Below are 23789 nucleotides of genomic sequence, written 5' to 3' on the forward strand. Positions count from 1 at the left end.
AGATGGTTAATGCATATGAGGGGTGAGAATCCAAAGCTGTTGAGGATGTCCATTTGCCTACAGGGGATGGATTTCACGGTGGAACATCGCCCTGGTACAGATCACACCAATGCTGACGGTCTGTCCAGATTTTTCCGCCTTAGTGATGAGGAACTCCCTGGGGTAGTTCTCCCCACTTTTCAGCTGGAGGGGACACGTGTTAGACCTGGCACCTTGGCGTGAGTCTCCCTTCCTCTTTTTGTCGCTGTGCCTCATGTGCTTTTATGGTGTTGGCCGCTCAGCGCTCTGTGCCACTGCCAACCAGTGTCGCGGTGCGAGTGCTCCCTTGTAAATTATATATGTTGGTTGGATTCCATGATTGGATTGTTTGGTTTACTGTCAGACCCCAGTAAAGTGCGCCTGGGGCGCCAGGGCATGTAAAAGCAAACACCGCTGGTGGGCTTGCAGCACTGGTTGTGCCACCCACAGAAGCGGCCGGTAAAATATGTCTAAGGTCTGCCATCGCAGAACCTGCGTGCAGTCTGGTACTGACATGCTGACTGGCAAGTGCCCACACTTGCCGGTCCCTGAAACCTTCCCTTAGCTGCATGTTAGTCACCCCTCTGGTAGGCCCACGGGCAGGGTGCGTTGTGAGCATAAGGTAGGGCAAGCCTAGATGCGTGGCATGTCCTAGTAGTGAATTACCGCCATCTTGTTGTTCACTACTGCAAGGCTACCCTGTTCTCATAGGCCAGTATGGGAGGCCTGGATTGTTACACCCTATGATCCTAACCGACCCAGGGAACATGGTAGGAGATCGAGTTTAGTATGCCTGAACTCGGAATAAAAAGGTACATCTTTTCCCAAGGTTTATTTTAATATTCCGGGTTTGCAAATGCCGCTTTTAGAAAGCTGGCCTTTGCTTGCCTAAACATTTCAGCCCGCCTCTGCGTGATTTGTATCTGATGTCTGGCTGGTATGAGTGACAGGGCTGGGGGAACCCAGATGGGCAGGGCTAGGTAGCCTGGTGGTGAATAGGACGATCGACAGGTAGATGGGGGGAGGAGTACTCCTAGGCTCTGAATAGGACAGTGTTCTGCCACCTCAATGCCGGCTCCGCCCCCTGTGGAGCGTCTGATGACTCTTCCCTGCACTCTGAAAGAAGAAGCCTGCATCGCGTAAACAAAGTGCTCAGAAACCGGACTGGACTAGGCAAGGGCCCCCCTGGCCTGGGAGAACAAAAGATTTGCTGTGTAAATGTAGGAGCCCTGCTCCTAAGAAACTAGATCCGCTTTTGACCAAGAAGAATCTCTGCCTGAGGAGGAGGCACCGGGAAAGCTGTAGGAGGAAGACTGTCCCTGTCCTGGGGGATTGGCCTGCAGTGGTGACCTTGCTACCAAAGGGGAGAAGAGAAACCTTTGCTGAAAACTTTGCTTTATTATTACCTTCAAGACTTGTGCTTTCCAAAACGATCTCCAAGGGCTTGGAACTGAGCTTGCCCCCTGAACTGAGCCCCAGGACCATTGAGCTCTACCTGATCTTCACTCGCCTGCCGCTGGACTGTGGTGTCCTTTCCCTCGCCGGAGCTGTGACCCTCATGCCCCAGTCCCTCCCTGAGCCGTGACCAGGACTGCTTAGCCGCCCCCTGCCTTGGGAAGATTCTCGCTCGATCGGAGCCGCTCCCCCTACGCTGTGCTGGGCTGCCCCTGTCACCTCGCTCGCCGGAGGCTCGCTGTGCACCTTCCCCCTCCCGCCGGAATCGGCGTTGTGAGCATCTCCAAGCCTCGGACGGCCCGGACGTAATCTGCGTGCCCGGCTGCCCCGCTTTGTTCACCCGCCACCTGCACCACCCTGCTCTTGCCGTGAGCCTGAAGATCAGACCCCCATTGTGAAGTGTGGGAGCCCCGGACGCCGCCTCGCCCTTCTGCCAAAGAGCCGCTGAAATCCCGCACCCGCCTTTGCGTCAAGAAACAAGGTACTGTACTTACGAACACGACCGCGAGCTCGCATCGGATCCAGGGTCCGCAACGTTCTGATTTCCCTGTCATCTGCCGTGTGCTTCCCGGGCGCCGCCTCAGCACGAAGTGCGCTGAGGCCCACAGTTACCTTGTGCCCGCCTAAAGAACTTTCCATAACAAAGAGACTTTACCGTATTTCCAAGAGTTGTGGCCCCATCAGTTCATCGTTACTGGGCCTTGTATTTGAATCTGCTGAATCTACATAAAAGCTTATTTTTATATACTTCCTGATTGGTGTTTGTTTGTGGTGTATGCAAGGGGTTTACTGTATGTGTAATTGCATTTGCTTAACCGTGTACGCCTGAGACTTAGCCTAGACTGCTCGCGCCACGCACCTAGAGGGTGAGCAGGGGTTAGTCTGGGGAGTCATCCTTCGCCCTGACAAGAAGTAAAGGGTCCCTGCTTGTTGTGGGTACACACCTGCGTCAACCAGAGCCCCCTCATTTCTAACACTCCATATGCTGGGTTCAAGGTTGTTGGAGCTTTCTGACTCTGAGGCTCAAGTCAGGATACCAGCCAACTAGCCCTTGGATTCACTTTGGGGTCCTGTCCTGTGTTCAACAAATGCAGGTCCAGTCCTTCTCACCCAGTTAACAGGGCAGCAGACAGCTAGTCAGCAGTCAGCACAGGAAGGCAGCAGTCCTGCAGAGCAGCAGTCCAGCAGAGTGTCAGTCGTTTCAGCAGCACAGCAGTCCATCTTCCTGGCAGACTATCCACAGGTCCAGCAGTGTAGTTAAGAGTTGGTGGCTGAGGCCCAGTATTTATACCCAGTTTTGCCTTTGAAGTGGGGGAGAAGTTTCTAGAGGTTTCCCTTTGAACTTCCCAGGCATCCTGCCTTCCCTGTCCTGCTACAGAGTAACTACAGGGGGTATGCAGTCCTTTGCGTGGAGGCAGGACACACCCTATTAAAGTATAAATAGCCAGCTCTGCCCTTCAATCCTGCCAGTGATGGCCCATCCAGGCACACCTAAGCTCTCTATTGTGTGTGACTGTCTAGGAGGAATACACGAAGCTCAACTGTCAGATAACACCCAGTAATGGGACCTAGGGACAGGCTACAGGCACTAAATGGCTAAGGCAGGAAAATATCAACTTTCTTAAAAGTGGCATTTTCAAAACTGTATTTTAAAATTCGACTTTACCAGAAGCGACCTGTTTCATTACAAATTCCAAAGACATCAAACATAAACGGGTTACCTGCAAACATTTGGAAATGGCAGCTTATTAAATGCAATAAGGTAACCCCAATGTTATTCTATAGGAGAGGGAGGCCTTGGAGTAGTAGAAAACAAATGTAAGAGTTCTTCACTACCAGGGCATGTAAAACTTAATTACATATTCTAATTTTTAAATACATTTCACCCTGCCCTCAGGGCTCTTTATGCCCTACCCAAGGGTTTAGTTGTATGTATTAAAAGGGAAGGTTTGGGCCTTGCAAAACGATAATTTTGGCAGGTCAAAATGGGTGTTAAAAACTGCACCCACTCATGCTGCAATGGCAGGCCTGAGACATGTTTAAATGGCTACGTAAGTGGGTGGCAAAATAAGTGCTGCAGGTCCACTAGTAGCATTTAATTTATAGGCCATGGGTACAGGCAGTACCACTTTACTAGGGACTTATACTCATGGTAAATATGTCAATTGGGGGATATGCCAATGTATCCTGGTTTTAAGGAGTGAGTACATGCACTTTAGCACTGGTTAGCAATCCTAAGGACAGCCAATACGAAATCATCAAAAAGTGGAGGAGAAAGGTAAAATAGTTGGGGGAAGACCACCCTAATGCTGACAGGTCTAACCTGTCCCCACCCCCCCCCCCAGTTGAAAGTGGGGAGAACTACCCATCCCCTTGGGAGTTCTCATCACTAAGGTGGAAGAACCTAGATAGACCATCAGCATTAAAGTGGCCTATGCCAGGACGATGATCCACTCTAAAGTCCTTTCCCTGTGCGGAGATAGACCCCCTCAACAGTTTGGAATGTTCATCCCTCATTTGCATGAGCCTTCTGAGGGGCCTGGGTGTCTGAACCAAGAAGTGAGGCCCAAACAGGTTTGGCCGCCGCTTCTTCAGTGCCCAAACCACAGCAAAGGCCTACCTTTCAGTCACACTCCACCTCTGTTCCCGGGGAAGTATCCTGCTAATGAAGGCTACCCTTTGGTATAGGCCCTCCTCATTTAACTGTGTTAAGACAGCACAGGGGTGCACTCTGAAGTGTCAGCCTGCACTATAAACTCCTTAGAGAAGTCAGGAGCCTTGAGTGTGGATTTTGTACACATAGCCTCCTTAAGGGTATCAAAGGCTTTCTGGCAGGCCTCTGTCCAGAATATCTGTCTGGGCTACTTCTTTGAAGTCAGAGCTGGTACGGGGGCAACAATGGTGTCATATCCCTTAGCAAACGTCCTACAATATACTATGAGGCCCAGGAAGGACCTCACTTCTGTGTTTTAGGGGGTTGCCAGGTCGGGATAGTCTCAATGTTTGCATGGAGGGGCAGCACATTGCCCCCATCCACCATGTGTCCAGATACACCTCAGAACCCTGCCCTATCTGGCACTTACTGGCCTTGATTTCCAAAACCAGCCCCCACCCTTCCGGCCCAGTGGGAAAACGCCCGGTGCTCGCTACGGCCAGTCCGTCCCTGGCTGTAGAACGCTATGTTGTCCGGGTAGGCAACGAGAAATACCTACTTCCCAGCTAGGACCCTGTTGACCAACCTCTGGAAGGTGGCAGAGGCATTCTTTAAGTCAAAGGGCATCGCCCTAATTTGGAAGTGGTCCTCTGGGGTGGCGAATGCAGCCCTCTCTTCTGTCCCCTCAATCAGAGCGATCTGCCATTACCCTGAGGTCAAAGCAAAGGTACTGAGGAACTTGGCAGCATTTTTGATGAGCTCATCAGCTCGGGGATAGGGTGGGTGTCAGTCTTCACAATGGAATAGAGCCTCCTGCAGCCCACAAAGAACCTAAGTTCTGGGATGATGCCCGATGGGGCAGCCTTGCTTACCAGCACTACAGGGCTTGACCAGGGACTGTCAGAGGGCTCAATCACCCCTAACTCCAGAATCTTGGAGACCTCCTTCTTGATACTAGCCATCACCTTGTCTTAAAGGATGTAAGTTTTGTTTTTAACAGTGTCATTGTCATGGACGCACAGGTGTGTGAGTCTAGGGGTCAGGGAGAACAGAGAGGAAGACTGCCCCAGCAATTGGCAGCAGTCTCTCTGCTGCTCTGGGGTCAGATTAGGGGAGAGGTTGACACCCTTTACTGAACCATTGTGCGCCAGGGTAACAGAAGATACGGGAGAGGCTCGCTTTCCTCTGCTACCCCTTCATCTGTCACCAGGAGCATGCTAACTTTGGACATCTCAAAGTGTGGTTTGAGGCGGTTCATGTGGAGCACCCTTAAGGGGTTTCTAGGGGTCTTGAGATCCACTTTGTAGGTGCACTAAGCTTTCCGCTCCTTCACATCACATGGGCCTGTCCAGCAAGAAAGAAGAGTACTAGACTCCACAGGCTCCATAAGTCACACCGTCTGGCCAGGTTGAATCTCTAATAGAGTGGCTTCTATTTCATATCTACTTGACAGGCCTCAAGATTGCTTTTCACCCTTTCCAGAAGTGATACTTCTGATTGAGAAGGGCCAGCATGCAGCTGACCACACCCTCAGACGGTTTCCTGGCAGCTTGCTCCCACCCCTCTCTTACAAGACTAAGAGGTCCCCTAACAGAGTGGTCATAGAGAAGTTCAAAGGGGCTAAACTCCACTCCCTTCTGTGTGTGTGCTTCCCTGTAAGCAAACAGAAGGCATGGCAACAAGACATCCCACTTAAGCCTTATGGGCTCAGGTAGGCCCATTTTCATGCCTATGAGGCTTTTGTTGAATCTCTTCACAAGTCCGTTTGTGTGGAATGATAGGGTGTAGAGAACTTATATAAGTTACTCCACACTCATTCCACATGGAATTCATGTATGCTGACATGAAGTTAGTACTGTCAGGAATCGCAAGGTCTTGGCGCCTGCGTAGCCGCAGGGACTACATCATCCAGAAGACTGAAGGAGGAGAGGCAAGCGTCTACTTATTGACGCAACGCACGCTAGTGAAACGTGTGTAATTCTGAACACTTTACCGGCACTCGACTGGGGGCGGTTTCCGAATGGAGTCGGCTCCGTGAACGTCCGTCGTTGGATTGTTATGTTCACGGTCGCCGCTGCTGATACGTGCTCGGCTGAGCACGTTAGTATCCTGCTGGTTCTGGAGGTTTTGTTTGGCATCTCGGTAAGGATCCTGGTTCCCGCAGGAACACCGAGACACTGAGCAAAGTATTGCTGGCAATACACTCAGCGGGCAGTGGAGTGTGTGGAAGACCAGCGGTGCGGACTGCGGTGAGATTAACCGCTTTCTCACGTTCATATCAGCTATTCCCGAGGTAGGGATAAAACTGTCTTCTGTTCATGTCCGTTTTGTTTTTACAAGGAAGGGAACAGCTCAGTCAGTGTTTTCAGCGTGATGTCCGGATCAAGAAATATTCAGCAAGACTCTGCTGTATTCTCTTGAGGATAATTCATTCTGTTGAACTAAAACCCTTGGATTGAGATTCTGGATTTCCTATGTATTTTCTTTTCACTTTTTTGGTTGGATAAACTCACCTTCCCCATTTTTTCCATTTGAGAGCTAGTACGTAGGGGTTCACATGTATTGAGGATGTTGTGGTGTTGTATTGTCTGTGTGGGTTATAACTTGTTTTGTTTTGTGGCTTTGTAGAATTGTCTATTCATAGGACTGGTTCTTTCCTGGAGCAAGGAAACGCCTGGAGGTTTCACACCAGTAGAACAGGTAGTTAGTATACTAGTGAGATCATGTGAGAGTAGCATTGCATGTTTCGTGTACTCATGTTCAATGTTCTTTGTTTTATAGATTCTCATCCCTGCTGTTCCCATCCTACCCTTCCCTTCCATGATTGCCCTAATAATCCGTGTACTTCAGTTGGAGTTGGGGATGTCAAGGGGTGGACCCCTTATTGCATCATCTGGACCCTGAGGAGTGATAGATCTCTGGAGGACTGAGATCCTTGCAAGTGCCTCTGTCAGACACTACCTCTATACACATCAAAATCCCCATGAGGGCCCTGGCCAACGCAGGTGCAAACTCCACGTCAGAGGTATGGACTCTGGGAAGCGAGTGGCATGGCCCACCAAGACCAGGGTGAACCTGTTGCAAAAAGCTGTCTTGGGGTTCGAGAGTCCAACAATGTAGATGCCTCCCCTCTCAAAGGCAGTGCCAATGACAGGTAATGAGGTCAGGGGAGCCTGAAGAGTTTTTCCTGACTTCTCACTGGTCTGGCAGGTGCAACAGGACCTACAGAATTCATCTGAGGACATCGTTATCCTGGGCTGATAGAAATGGGCAACAAGCCTGGCAAAGGTCATGTCATGTCCCAGATGTCCTGGCAGGGGGATATCATGAGGCGACCCTTGACCCTGTTTAGGCAGGTCGCTCCCCATGCTGCACAGCACCTCCTGTGTGCCCGTGTCCCCCACTGCTGCAGCTTGCTGAAGTTGAGGCTCACCTCCAACCGCAGGCTACCACCTGCGCCTCATCCCTGGTGGCCAATAGTAGGCAGTCAGCTCTTGCGCTCGCTCTGCTCTTTTTCCCTGTTATTGTGCTTCGGCTCCCCTAGTGTACTTAATTGTACTCACCTTATTCCTTTGTACTGTTGTAGCGTGATTGTGTTATTGTGTCTGTTTTTGCCTCAGTTCCTCTGCCCGCTGATTGTAGCGTGATTGTTATTGTGCCCGTTTTTGCCTCTGTTCCTCTGCCTGTTGATTGTAGCGTGATTGTGTTGTTGTGCCTGTTTTTGCCTCTGTTCCTCTGCCCGCTGATTGTAGCGTGATTGTGTTATTGTGCCCGTTTTTGCCTCTGTTCCTCTGCCCGCTGATTGTAGCGTGATTGTGTTATTGTGCCGGTTTTTGCCTCTGTTCCTCTGCCCACTCTACCCTCTAGTCTTCCTGCTACTGCGTCCCCTGCAGCCCCGCCCCCCCTGCTCGGCCATTCGCCGCCCCGCCCCCCCCTCCCAGCTGCTCCACCCTCCCACCTCCCCTCATATGGAGGCCACTGCGCGGCCGCGCCGCTGGCGCACCACTGGCGCGCCTGAGGCAAGCCCGTCTGCGCCTGGCACGCGCCCAGTGCCAGACCCCCTGGTCCCCACGGACGCCACACCGAATGCCGCCACTACACCGCCAGCACCCTCAACGCACTCAACACCGGACGACAGCACACCTGCTTCCTGGCCGCCCCGAAAAACACCAAAGGACCCTTCTCCTGCTGGAGCTGCAGCTTCACCAGCCTCAGAGCCACCAAACCGCCCACCGTGACAGGATGCAACCACCTCAGGTGCATACTTCTGAACACCCGCTCCGCACACATACATACCATCGAAATCTGAGACCTGCTCGACACATCCTCCCCGGATGTTGCCTTCCTGACAGAGACCTGGATGAACACCACCTCGGCACCCGACATCGCCATAGCCATCCTGGACGGCTACAAGATCACCCACAGGGACCACCCCAACAGAGTAGGAGGTGGAATCGCCATCATCAACAAGAACACCCTCAGGGTCTCAACCAGCACCGACGACACCCTCAGCACCGCTGAACACCTGCACTTCCAGATCCACACCAATCCCAACACCACCCTCAGAGGAACTCTCATCTACAGACCCCCCGAACCCCGGCCTCAGTTCAGCGACTTCATCTTCGTCAGCATGCACGGCCTTGCCTCCACGGACTACATCCTCCTCAGAGACCTGAACTTCCACCTTGAGAACAACAGCGACACCAACTCCACCACCCTGATTGACAACCTCGACAACCTCGGACTCAGACAGCTCATCACAACGCCCACCCACTCCGCCAGCCACACGCTTGATCCCATCTTCTCCGCAAGCCCCCGCATCACCTTCAGCCACACCACCGAACTCCACTGGACCGACCATTGCTGCATCCACTTCACCTTCTGGAAACGCACCACGCACCACCGCACTCAACAGATCCCCTGCCGCAGCTGAAGCAAAATCACCGAAGACCAGTTAAACACCACCCTCGCCAGAAGCCCACCCAACGACCCCACCGACCCCGACACCGCTGCCCGCAACCTCAGACGTTGGATCGCAACTGCGCCAACACTCTCGCCCCAATCAAGAAACCCTCCAACAGACACACTAACAAGAAAGCCAGCTGGTTCACCGCAGACCTCCAGGCCTCCAAGCAAACCTGACGCACACTAGAGAAGAAATGGCTCAGCATACAGACACCAGACAGCTACGCAGCCCACAAGAACGCCATCAGCAGACACCATCACCTCATCAGAGCTACCAAAAGGGCCTCCTTCAAGGACCGACTTGAAAACAATGCACACATCAGCAAAGAGCTCCAACACCAACAACATCCCATCATCACAAGACCTGTGCGACTCCCTCGCCACCTTCTTCCATCGCAAGATCGCAGACATCCACGGCAGCTTCAACAACCTGACCACCCCAACAACCACTGACACCTCAGACCCCGCGGCCACCACCCACATCGATCCCCTGCTCACCTGGACCAACATAAACGACGACGACACCATCAAAATCATGAACACCATTCACTTCGGCTCTCCGTCAGATCTATGCCCACACCACATCTTTAACAAGGCTAGTGCCACCATCGCACCGCATCTCCGCAAGGCCATCAACATCTCCTTCGAGACCACGACTTTCCCGGAGAGCTGGAAGCAGGCCGAGATCAATGCCTTACTGAAGAAACCCAAGGTGGATCCGAGGGACCTCAAGAACTTCCGGCCCATCTCCCTGCTCCAGTTCCCGGTGAAGGTCATCAAGAAGACTGTCAACAGACAGCTGACCCGAGGTTGTTGTTGATTACAGCTACCCTTGAGGCGGAAGCCGGGGGTTTCGCTCTTCAATTTTGCACTCTTTTAGCTATTTGCTATCACGCATTGCTGCTTTGCCTAATTATTTTAAAATCTGTTGTATAGTCACCCTTGAGGCGGAAGCCGGGGGTTTTGGGAATTTTTTATATGTTTTAACATTTGCCAAATTTGCACATTGCTGTCTGCTTGGTAGAACATACATTATCTCCTTACCTGGCACTGGTTGGGTTCTGGATCTTGGCGCTGCCCGCTCAGCGGAGCCTGTACTGGGGTGGGAAGCGCGAGTCCTAAGCCGCCATCACCTCCCTCGAGGCACAGGGACACGCCCCTCTCGGATAGCCACGCCCCCCTGGAAGTCTTAAAAATGCCGTCTATTGCGGTTGAAAGCTGTTGATTACAGCTACCCTTGAGGCGGAAGCCGTGGGTTTCGCTCTTCAATTTTGCACTCTTTTAGCTATTTGCTATCACGCATTGCTGCTTTGCCTAATTATTTTTAAATCTGTTGTATAGTCACCCTTGAGGCGGAAGCCGGGGGTTTTGGGAATTTTTTATATGTTTTAACATTTGCCAAATTTGCACATTGCTGTCTGCTTGGTAGAACATACATTATCTCCTTACCTGGCACCGGTTGGGTTCTGGATCTTGGCGCTGCCCGCTCAGCGGAGCCTGTACTGGGGTGGGAAGCGCGAGTCCTAAGCCGCCATCACCTCCCTCGAGGCACAGGGACACGCCCCTCTCGGATAGCCACACCCCTCTTCTTTCTATAACCATGTGCACCCCCCGGAAGCGCAGCGGACACGCCCTCAGCACGCCGAAGACGCGCCAAAGACTAGCCCGTCTGTGCCCGTCCGGGCCAGTACGGGACATGGGGCAGAGGACTCTGTTCCTCCCGCCCGCAAGAGGCTGGTAAGATCTTCCGCGGAACTGCAAGTGCTGCGCCCTCTCCGTGACCCATGTTGCACTTTGCTTAATCTCCGTATTAACGGGGGTACGGCCTGCAAGAAATGTAAACTCTCCACTACTATCGTACAACCCTTCCCTGATCCAGTTAGAAGGCGTAGAAAACACAAACTACTTTGTGTTGCAGAGGCGAAGGAATACGTGCTGTATACTACAAACTGTCGCTCACTTCCTAAGCATCGGTTGGACATTTTCAACCTCCTCATAGAGGTTAACCCCAGCGTTCTTTTTCTGACGGAAACATGGCTACACGAGAGTGCGTGCCCTGATGTGGCGACTGCCCTCCCTGCAAATTATGCGATTACTAGGATTGATCGCCAAAACCAGGTGGGGGGTGGGATTGCCATCATCTTTGATAGGAAATTGAAATGCAATATCCCAGAGTGCTAAGCAGGACTTTTTAAAATCTCCCTGAATTCGAACTTTACCATGTCAGGTATACTGTTGTATCGTCCGCCTGGAAATCCGTCCAAATGGGTGTCCTCCATATTTTATGGCATCTAAAAAATTTTCTTCACTTATTGGGGATTTCAATTTACATTTGGAGGACCAGTCTATTGCAGTTTGTGTCAACCTGCTAGACGATTTAAAGGCCCTAAATTTGGCACTAATAAACAAGGGTCCGACCCATAATAAGGGTCATTTACTTGACCCCGTTCTTTCTAATATGACTGAACTCCATTGGTTTAATACTTCACCTACCTGCTAAATTGAGCATTACATTTCCATCTACTACTCATTCTCAAACAAATGCCGCGGCCATATTGAGGAAAAATTGGAAGCTACTTGACCTAGTGGAGCTAAACCAGACTCTGCACTCTAACCCCCCCAGAAAGGTTCATGATATAAACCGCCTGGCTGAAGACACTGATAAATGGCTCCGTGAGGCCGCTGATCACTGTCTACCCACCATCGCAAATAAAGTCAACAGACCCCGCCCTCCTGCCCCCTGGGTTAACGACCTTTTAAAAGGAGAAAAAGCAAGATGTAAGGTTCTGGAGCGCAAATGGCGTAAAGATTACGACCCTGATGCTAAAAGCACTTATCATAAGGCTAGAAACTTATACCATACAGCCTGTATTAAAACGCGCGCCTCCTTTGTCTCTCGCTCTATTATGGAGGCTTCTAAGAAATCGAAGACTCTGTTTAATCTAGTTAAAGACCTAGCTGGAGCTCACACCTCAGCGTTTCCTCCCCCACTGGACGCGAAACAGTGTCAGGATCTTGGCTGGTTCTTTGTGGAAAAAATTGAGAAAATTATCAGAGACGTGTCCGCCAACAATATTGTGTCACCCATTTCTACTGACTGTGACCCTATCTCTCTGGGTGATAACATCTTAGCAGCATGGCCTCCCATCACGGTTGACTCAATGAAATTCATTCTTAAAAATATTAAGTCTGGCTCTCCCAGGGATCCTATCCCGATGAAAATCCTGAAACTACTAGATGACCAGTCTCTGGAGGTCATTGTCAACACGCTTAATACTTCATTAGAGGATTCGTCTGTCCCGACCCTCTGGAAACATGCCATGGTCACGCCGTTGCTGAAAAAACCCAATGCTGAGCCTGAGTGTCTGTCAAATTACAGACCCATTTCTCTTCTCCCCGCCTTTTCCAAATGTTTGGAGAGACATGTTCATTCGACCTTAGCCTGCTTTGTGGAAAAAAATTCTCTTTTGCACCCCTCACAATCCGGTTTTCGTGCCGGTTTCTCTACGGAAACCACTCTCCTTGGAGTTACTGAGCACATCAGAAACCTACTTGATAAGAGTCAGACGGTTGCGCTTGTACTCCTTGACCTAAGCGCGGCCTTTGACACTATATCACATGAAATTCTTATCAAGGCATTATGTAGGAATGGAGTGCGTGGTAAGGCACTGGACTGGATTCGGTCCTTTTTGAGCGGCAGGTCTTTTCAAATAAATTCCTCCACAGCCTGCTCTGACTCTTTTGAAATCTCACACGGCGTACCACAGGGCTCTATTTTGAGCCCGCTGTTTTTCAATATCTATTTGAGACCTCTAGCTGATATTGCTGAAAAATCTGGACTCGCCCTGATGACCTACGCCGACGACTCTCAGATTATTTTCTCCCTCTCAGAGCCCCGTCCTTCTTCCTCTTCTCTCCATAAGTTGGGGCTGCAAAACATCATGAACAGGATGACCAGCAACCAACTAAAGTTAAACGGAGACAAGACGGAGGTTCTTCTTCTGGGTAAACAGCATGAGCTGTGGAATTCCTCCCACTGGCCTGACCAGTTGGCCACAATTCCTTCCCCAGTGACCCATGTACGAAACCTGGGATTTATTCTGGACAGTACTCTTTCTATGAGTAAATAAGCAAACAAAGTAGTGGGTCTTTGCCTTACCATTATCAAATGGTTACGGAAAATCATATGGATGTTACCCCTTTCTACTCAGAAGACCGTTGTCAATGCTTTGATTACTTCTCGGCTTGACTACGGTAATATACTGTATCTTGGCTCTAACAAAGCGGTAGTTAACCGACTGCAACTTGTTCAGAACGCCGCAGTCCGTCTACTCTGTAACATCCTGAAACATTCTGGGGTCTCAACTCATCGCAAGAAACTCCACTGGCTTAAGGTGGAAAACAGAATTCGCTTCAAAGCTCTGACTTTGATGTTTAAAATCAAGGCGGGCACGGCTCCTAACTATCTTTTATCTCTAGCCCAGCTCTACCATCCAAAGCGTAGTCTTCGTTCCCAATCACTTTCAAATTTTTGTATTCCAAGATTTAAACTGGCAAGAATGGGTGGCAGATCTTTTGCCTTCCTTGGTCCTTCCCACTGGAATGCCCTCCCCCTCTTCATCCGCAAGGAGGAAAACTATGACAGGTTCCGTAAACATGTTAAAACCTGGCTTTTCGACCTATAACTCAATCAGCTTGTGTAGGTCATAAATATTGTTTTCTGCTGTATTGCGGCGCCGGGAAACCCTTTTTGGGTAGCTGTTGCGCCTTACAAGTTCTAATAAATAAATAAATAAATAACTCGAGTAGAACAACATCCTGGACCCGTCCCAGTCCTGGTTCCGCAGTAACCACAGTACCGAGACTGCCCTCATCGCCGCCTCCGATGACATCAGGGTCCTGCTGGACAAGTGCGAAACCGCGGCCCTCATCCTCCTGGACCTATCAGCCGCCTTCGACACTGTCTGCCACCACACCCTACCCACACGCCTCCACAACGCAGGGATGCAAGACAAGGCTCTGGAATGGACCAACTTCTTCCTCTCCGGCTTAACCCAGAGCGTCCGCCTCCCCCCTTTCCGTTCCGAAGCCTCCGAGATCATCTGCAGCATACCCCAAGGATCATCCCTCAGCACGACACAGTTCAACGTCTACATGACTCCGCTCGCCCATGCCACCCGACTGCACAACCTCAAAATCATCTCCTACTCTGACGACACCCAGCTGATCCTTTCCCTCACCAAGGACCCCCTCACCGCCAAAACCAACCTCCAAGATGAAATGAAAGCCATTGCCGAGTGGATGAAGAACAGCCGCCTGAAGCTGAACTTGGACAAGACAGAGGTCCTCATCCTCGGCTCCCCCCCTCAGCCTGGGATGACGCCTGGTGGCCATCCGCACTAGGAGCAGCACCAACACCCACCAACCATGCACGCAACCTGGGGTTTGTCCTCCACTCAACACTCTCCATGACCAAGCAAGTCAACGCTGTCTCATCCTCCTGATTCAACACCCTCCGCATACTCCGCAAGATCTGCAGGTGGATCCCCACCGAAACAGTCACCCAGGCCCTCGTCAGCAGCAGGCTGGACTACGGAAATGCCCTCTATGCAGGAGCCTCGGCCAAACTCCTGAAATGACTACAACGCATACAGAACGTCTCTGCTCGCCTGATCCTCGACATCCCGCGCCACAGCCACATCACACCACACCTGAGAGAACTGCAGTGGCTTCCCGTTAACAAGAGGATCACCTTCAAGCTCCTCACCCACGCACACAAGGCGCTCCACAACACCGGACCGGCATACCTCAACAAACTACTCACCTTCTACACCCTGAATCGACAGCACTGCTCCGCCGCCCTCGCCCTCGCCCTCGCCACCATCCCCCGCATTCGAAGAGCGACCACCGGCAGCAGATCGTTCTCCCACCTCGCCGCCAAGACCTGGAACACCCTCCCCATCCTCCTACGACAGACCCAGGACTAGGGGTGGGCGGAATTTGCGAAATTCACTTTTGCAAATTATCGCGAAAATGTTAAAAATCTCCGCAAACACGCGGCAATATCGCGAAGATGCGGAAGTTTTTTCCCGCCCGTTCGCTGTATTTTCTGCGTGGTCGCGGCTCGCCAACTTACCCATGCGGTTGATCGTGGGCGCGGGCGTGGCCATCTTGTTTTCACTTGTCTCACGGTGCATGATCGCGAGAAGAAAGACGTGATCGCGCGACGAATGACGTTACCGCGGGCGCGAACTGTCGCGAGACAGCGCAAATGGCTACCAACAATCCAACATCTCGTGGAGAACGCAACCGGATCAGGAAAACTTGTCGGCGAACGCAGGGATTCAGGTAAGGCGATCGCGCGCACGCGAGAATGTATTATTTTACAGCGCGAGCAAGCTAAAAATTTCCGTTAAAATGCGGATTGCAGAAATTTGGACATTTTCGCGCTCTCCGCGGAACGCGAAAATATCAAATTATCGCAATTTCCGCGAGCGGAACGGAATTTTAGCCCAGGCCTACCCAGGACCTACTAACCTTCATGAGGCTTCTCAAGACCTGGCTATTCGAGCAGTAGCAGCACCCCTCCCCCCCAGCGCCTTGAGACCCTCATGGGTGAGTAGTGCGCTTTACAAATGGATAGATTGATTGATTGATTGATGAGGCAACACCTTTAGGAAGGCCCTGTAGCACTGGAGGACCACCAGCACATGGGCTGCCCCATGTTCAGGAACCTTAGGCTCACTATATAGTAGTTCATTCCCCCCAATAGAAGTATCATCTACTAGCTGGGCCTCAACCTGCCACCTCAAGCCCTCTAGAGTGGGGCATTTTTTCTGTGCTTTACAGAATTCTTCCCTGGTAGGCCCACCCTAAACTCGCAGTCCAACAAGCTCTGTGATGTCACTGAGCGTGGCAATGTCCTCCCCAGTTCGCTCAGGAGAATCTTCTTCCGGTGTCCCATCAACCTAAACTGAGAGAGCTTCAGTGGATAGTTTCCTGTGCCCCTTGCCCTTCCTTGTCTTGGCAGCTGTCTGGGTCATTGTTCCAGACTCCAGGTGCCCATGACTCTCTCCCTGGGCAGTCATGAACCTTGTGGTCATACAGATCAATTCAGGCTATTGGAACATCTCCAAGTGTGACCTAAGTTCTACCTCACATCTGGGCATACCAGTCCTACTCAGGGTGACAAATGCAAAATGAACAATAGAACTAGCCTGGCTGATGAGGGGTGTTATGCAGAAACCTGTCCCAGGATGCTTGTACCGGTCCAGGGAAGACCTGGCTTGACAGATCGGCCTGGACTGTTCCCATGAGGAGCAGGGTCAAGACTGATTTGTATCTGGCTGGGTCTGAACTGGGGTGGCAAAGTAAGCTAAAGAACGATGATGGATTCAACCCAGATCTGTGACTGGGGGTGCATGTCTGTAAAGTTTCAGAGCTCCGTCTATCATCTCCTTGTGTTTGCTTTGTCCGCCATAAGTTGGCAGGGTATGCCCAGCGTGGGTCCCTTGCTCACTTTGCCACTGGATTCAAGCTAGCCTGGCTGATGAGGGGTGATACCCCGAAACCGGTCCCAGGGTGCTTGTTTACAGTCCAGGGAAGACCTGGCTTGGTCTGAACTGGGGTGGCGAAGTGAGCTAAAGAACGCTGATGGATTCAACTCAGATCTGTGACTGGGGGTGTGTCTGAAAAGTTTCAGCACTCCGTCCATCATCTCTTTGTGTTTGCTTTGTATAGACCATTGTAATCATTAACTTTGCTGCCCCTCACCCAGTCATTCAGTGTCTTGTTAGAGTAGTCCATGAAACCCACCCAAGACTGATTGTGGAGTTTGTGGGTGTCTCTGAATCTCTGGCGGTACTTTTCAGGGGTAAGCCCAAATTAAGCTAACAGGATTGCTTTCATAGAGGTGTACATGGTTTGGTCTTCTACTTCTAGGGTCAGAAGAGTGTCTGTCCTCACTGGAGGCATATGCTTCCACAACCCTCCTCCTACCTCCACCCACCTCAAACTGCTCTGGGATCTTGTGTACTCTCAGGGTCACCTCATAAGCCAGAACCAATTTCCTCTCCTCCATTCTGAGTTTGGCCATCTGTAGCCTGAACTTCCTATCTGCTTTCCTGTCTGCTAGCTCCTCTGGTGACAGACTCTGTGAAACGCACTGCTTCCCGCTCTGACAGGGAGTTCTAACTCAGGAGTTGGGTCAGCTTCCTCCAATGAAGGCTTCATTTCAGGGCTGATGTCCAGACCCTGATCTTGCTCATCTATCTTATCCTCATCATCCTGGTCCTCTGTGGCTGTCATCAATTGGTGGATCTATGTCCAATCCATCAGAGCTTTCTGCAGCACCATTTCGGTGTCCTTCATTTGTAGTCCCCTTTCCTTGCAGAACTGTTTAAGCTCAGCCACAGTGTAATTTTCCAAGTTGGCCAGCTCAAACTCCATTACTGCAGGTATGGTTTCAGACAATCCAATTGTAGGAATGAGGGTAGATTTGGTCAAACAAAAAGAAGCCAATTGGGAATAATTTAAAACTCAAAATGGTCTTAGATTATTTAAGTGGGGTGGTAGAGTAACACAAAATTACTGTATGGCACTGCTCAAACACATGTCCATATCCTCATGGGTGAACACCAGTGTTAGAAAATGGGTTACTATTTTAGACGGGTGATGCACTTGTCAAGCAGCAACCACAATTCTTTTCAGGGCGAAGTCACAAGCAAACCCTAAATTAGACTGTGCTCAACCCTGGAGTAGCTTGGCACAGAGCAGTCAGGCTTAACCCAGAGGCAATGTGTAAAGTATTTGTGCAATATTTCAAATAGTAACACTGTCAAAATCACAACAAATACGACCCCACACCAGTTTAAAACAATAGGCAAAACTATAATAAATAAAAGAAGGTGAAAAACAACAAACATCCAATCAGATATTCAATTTTAATTATTTCAGTAAAAATAGAGCCAACATGCATAAAGGGCCAACTGTGGATATCTGGGCGTGTCGCACTGGGACAAATTCAAAAGTTCAGGCCAACTGCGATTGAGCGCGGCACGGCTACATGGACCTAGTTAGTTCTGCTGTACATAGCACCTTCAATATTGGTATGCGGAGCACTGCGGGGATCAGCGTTGGAGATACGTCATGCAGCTGAAGCGATGCATTCGTTCTGAGGTGCGGCAAGGCTGAATTGCGAGGTCCTGCGACATAGTAGAAGATCCTGTCGATAGAGCTTGCGATGTGAAGTCTGGTGTAGAGTATGTGTTACGCAGTTGGGGTGATGCATCGGTTCGGAGGAGCTGAGAAGCTACAATGCAGAGTTCACTGTCATTGTTGAGGCCGCTGTTGATGAGGGATGTGAGGGCCCGCGCTAAGGAAACGTTGTGCAGTGGCAGTGCCAAAGAGGTTGTAGTAGCGAGGTGGGTCTTTGCGGTAGGTCCAATCCACGCAGCAGCAGCGATGTGACGGCTCTGCTCGGGGTTGGCCGCGTAGCAGAGGTGATGCATCGGCTGCGATGGATCCACAAAGGCTTGCAGAGCACTTTAGGCCCACTTCCAATCCAAGGTTCCAGGACTGGCATGGCACTGCTTGGCAGGGTAGAATCACAGGTGGCCGAGTCCATGTGCTGGGTTCAAGGTTGTTGGCACCTTCTGTCCCTGAGGCTCAAGTCAGGAGGCCAGCCAACTAGCCCTTGGAGTCACTTTGGGGTCCTAGGTTCAACAGATGCAGGTCCAGTGCTTCTCACCCAGGAAAGAGTGCAGCAGGCAGCAGGTCAGAACAGCAGAGCAGCAGTCATTCAGAACAACAGTCTAGCAGTGTGGAAATTCTTTCAGCAGCACAGTAGTTTTTTATGCCTGGCAGAGTTTGCACAGGTCCAGAGGTGTTGGTGTCTGAGGTCCAGTATTTATACCCAGTTGTGCCTTTGAAGTTGGGGAGAAGATTCTAGAGATTTCCCTTTGAAGTTCCAGGCATCCTGCCTTCCCTGTCTTGACCACAGACTAACTACAGGGGGTATGCAGCCCTTTGTGTGGAGGCAGGGCACTGACTATTCAAGTGTAAGTAGGGCGGTGCCCAGCTCCAAACTTCCATCCTGCCAGTGATGGCCTATCCTGGCAAACCTAAGCTCTCTAATGTGTGTGGCTGTCTAGGAGGAACACACAAAGTCCAACTGTCGGCTACACCCAGTCATGTGACCCAGGGATAAGCTACAGGCACTAAATGGCTAAGGCAGGAAAATACCAACTTTCTAAATGTGGCATTTTCAAAATTGTAAATTCAAATCCAACTTTACCATAACAGAAGTTTTTCATTACAATTCGGAAGACACCAAACATGAACTGAGTACCTGCTCTTGACAGCCTATTAAACGCAACAAGGTAACCCCAATGTTACCCTTTGGGAGAGTTAGGCCTTGCAGTAGTGAAAAACGAATCTAAGAGTTCTTCACTACTAGGACATGTAGAACTTACAATCACATGTCCTACTTTTTAAATATATCGCAACCTCCCCTTATGGTTGTTTATGGTCTATCCTAGGGGTGACATATGTGTTAAAAAGGAAGGTTTGGTCCAGGCACAAGGTTTATTTTGACAGGCTGAAATGTCACTTAAAAAGAACACACACAGGCCTGAGACATGTTTAAAGGGCTACTTAAGCGGGTGGCACAATAAGTGCGGCATGCCCAGGGGCATATCACAGGCCCCCACAGCCCCTGCAGTGCGGGAGGACCAAGCTCCAGGGAACCCTCAGCACAGCACTCTTGCCAGAGAGCTCTTGATTGAGCCTGGAGGGGGCCCCTTCATGTTCCTTGCAGGGAGGCCCCCTTAATTTTCGTTACGCCAGTGGGCATGCCCACTAGCAGCATTTAATTTACAGGCCCTGGGTACATTCAGAACCAGTTTACTAGAGACTTATAAGTAAATTAAATATATGTCAATTGGGGATGAGGCAATGTTACCATGTTTTAAGGAGGGAGTACATGCACTTTAGCACTGGTTATTAGTGGTAAAGTGTGCAGAGTCCTAAGGCCAGCAAAAATTAGATCAGCAAAAAGTGGAGAAGAAAGGCAAAACGTTTGGGGGAAGACCACCCTAAGACTGACAGGTCTCTCAGGGCCATTTACAGGTAAACGAAGAATTGTCCAAGTGTTGTGAGAATAGACACTTCAAGAAAAGGAGAAAATGTACTCTGGGGACCCACACATGGGGGGGGGGGGGTCATTAAAAGGGTGAAGTCATAAGGGGCAGATTCATGTCAAATCATAATCTTAAAAGGAAGTGTCTCGAGTATGAAGCGAGTCAAAGAACATCACCATGGTACCAGCTTTTCTAGCTAACTTAATTTGCCCCTAACAAATAGCTGGGTGGTCAACAGTCCTGCCAAGTACCACGCAATTCGTGGTAGAGTAATGTTTTTTTAGGTCCAGCCTCCGCATCACCGCAAGGTTGGAGACTGTCACACAAATCAGATGACCAGAAAATCTAAGTGTGTCATATCTCTTCTCTTTCCATGGTGAGGAGGCCAGTTGAACTGTTTTCTTCAGCTGGCAATGACACAATAGTGACACAAAATGACGCAAAATCTTTTTCACCTATTCACTTTCCATTTTTTGCTGGAAAATAACTTGAAAGTAATGCTGCTTTGCATTACTTAGCGCCAATGGGGGCGTATCATGGGTGGTGCATAAGTGTTCCCATGCAACCACCCAAGGTTTCTGACGCTGAGCACTATTTACTTAAACAATTTAGACAGGGTTTAGCGTCAGAAAATAGCGCCCATTTCAAAAAGGCTCTATGAAGGAGAAATGCTTTAATTTCTCCTTTCTTTTCTGACTTTGTATGTGTGCTGCACTGTACATCCCACATACAAAGTGGGAAAAGGTTTCAAGTTACTCTAAGCATGGTATTTTGCACTGGAAGGGTTCCCTTCAAGTACAAAACCTATGTTAGACTCACAGAGACACCTGTGCACTATGGTGCAAAGGTGTGTGCGTGGCGCATGGCAGCATATTTCTGCACCGGCACTAGGGAGAGGGGAGGAGATTGACAGATTTCTGTAAATATGATGCTCTTCTGCTCACTTAAACGCAGCATTTGCAGCTGTTGCACTGCGTGAGAATCTAATAGATCTGCCAATGGGTCTTATAATTTATCATATAGCGTCTCAAGCCCATGCTGACTGAGCCTCCTGGAACTAGCGCTAAGATAGACATGCTGCCATTGCACACCACACCAACCCACAACAGGCTTAAAGCTACATGATCTCTGCTTGAACAAACCATGGACGGGCCTTCTGTGCCACTTACAACCCTGCATCATGTAACTTGGTGTTTGTCACTGATGGGCTGACTGATGGCAGGGACTTCAATTCACATTCAAGGCTCTTCAAGCCTGATGGTGAGTGGAGACGAGGTTGCATCATGGCAGCGGGTAGCGTGTGTTACCATCACCCGGGGCAAGGCAAGTATCATTCCACTTTTCTTTTAAAATGTTGTGCCCCTAAGAATGCCCCTGCGCCCCTAAGAATGTTGCACCTGGTGCAACCCTCCATCCCCCCAACTACGCCAGTGCATCAGGAAAGTCCTAAACATTCTGGGGGATATTCTCAACAATCGGCGAAAACTATCGCTAAACTCAGTTAGCGTGCGTTTTCTTATCGCCGTGTACCGCGTGAAATTATTGCTGTGTTAGCAATGTATTCACAACACACCGCTAACAGGTGATAGTTTCAGAGAACGGTGGTGAAAACTGACGCTAACATCAGCGCGAAGGCAATAGGAAATCCGGCATTAGCGGGCGAAAACTACCGATAGGCCCATTAGTGGCAAAAAAACTCTTGTTAGCCAGCCCAACGTCCGTATTTTTTGTCTCTAATGTGAAAAATAGCCTATCAGTCAACATCCAATAGAAAATAGGTTTAAAAAACAAAATAATACAGAATGGAGCAGCCTGGGCCAAGTGCAGCACACATCAACAACCTCCGCAAGCCACCCAACATCCAGGATGACCAGGATGAGAGCCAGGATGCCTCGCTGGACCTGCGTCTGTAGCCTGGATGCCTCTCTGGACCTGTGTCTGGAGCCTGGATGCCTCGCTGGACCTTTGTCTGGAGCCTGGATGCCACACTGGACCTGTGTCTGGAGCCTGGATGCCTTGCTGAACCTGCGTCTGGAGCTTGGATGCCTCGTTGGACCTGCGTCTGGAGCCTGGATGCCTCTCTGGACCTGCGTCTGGAGCCTGGATGCCTTGCTGAACCTGCGTCTGGAGCCTGGATGCTACGCTGGACCTGCGTCTGGAGCCTGGATGCCTCACTGAACCTGTGTCTGGAGCCTGGAGTCGGATGCGGAGGAGCTGTGGAGTCGATGAGCCGTGGTGGTAGACATTGAGGCTCAGCGATCACCCGTATCCCGGTGGTGAAGTCTGGCAGGTCGCATGGAGACACGTTGCTGACCTGTGTGAGAAAACCACCTTGTGCACCTTGGAGCTGTTAATAGTAGAGGGGCTCCTGCGCCCCAACGTAGGGAGGTCTGCATCGCATACTACGATCCACCACTACACCGGGGTGCACGGAGGAGATTACCAACGGTGGGTGCCACCTCTCTGCATCACAGACCGGATGATGTTGGGCTGGCAGGACGCTGTGGAGGGTGAGGCCCCTGAACAGCGCCAAACTTGTGTGGTGGGAGCGCTGCAACTGCACGCCTAAGGGGGCCTTGCTGCATCAACTGCATTGGGAGGTTCACCAGCGGACTTGGCGGCGACTGCTGTACCCAGGCTTGTGAAATCCCACCTGGCTGAGGCTTCTGCTGGCTGAGTCACAGATTTGGAGAGAGTGCAGCGGATTGCGAGACGGTGTCAATTTCCAGGTAAGGAGAAGGTGGGACGCATAGCGCAGGACGCCTGTGGTTCGAGTCGCCCAGGCCTAGCACACATAGATGGCGCACCCCCAGCGGTGGTTCATCCGCTATGTTGGAAGAGCTTTGCCCCACTGCTTTCAAGCAGTGCAGAGGAGGAACAATCATCACATGATGATACCTTACTGATGTAACCGTACTATGTTTCCTTTGCGGGTGGGAGGGTGGGTAGGACTGCTCCAAGCACGGGGCAAGACATGGGCAGATTGACATGCCCACTCAAGTGCGCAATGACTGTTTGGTCGGCCCACTCAGGCTGCCCAAAGCAGTTATGCGCATTTCCCTGTTCGTAATGCAGGCTGCATTGCAGCCTTCATGGTGAACATGCCCACCCCTCCAGCCCCTGGCTGCATGCCTTATCCCGTTGCCAATTACCAATCCCACCGCCGCATCGCAGCATTGTGATTGGCTCAGGGGAGGGAGGGTGGCTGCCTACTTCCTGTTCCTGGAAGCAGACGCAGGGGGGCAGGAGCAACAAAGACACGGGACCCTGCTTCAAGATAAGACTTCCCTCATTAAAATATTTACAACACCTCCTCACACACACATCCACACCACATCCAGAGTAATTTCCAGCGTTTACCACCTCACAGCTGTCCAGCTCCCCCCAGCACTTCTCAATGGCGGCCGCTGTGCGCCCATGCACAGCGGGCATACCACTCGAGTGCCAAAGGCACATACGTGGTTGCGACGCATGCCATAACATTGCATTCCATCCAATGCATACTAATACTAGGCACATTGCAACAGTAGAGTAGGTGTTGCATAGCGGAGACATTAATA

Source organism: Triturus cristatus, chromosome 3_1 (assembly GCF_964204655.1).
Source record: "Triturus cristatus chromosome 3_1, aTriCri1.1, whole genome shotgun sequence".
Taxonomy (NCBI): domain Eukaryota; kingdom Metazoa; phylum Chordata; class Amphibia; order Caudata; family Salamandridae; genus Triturus; species Triturus cristatus.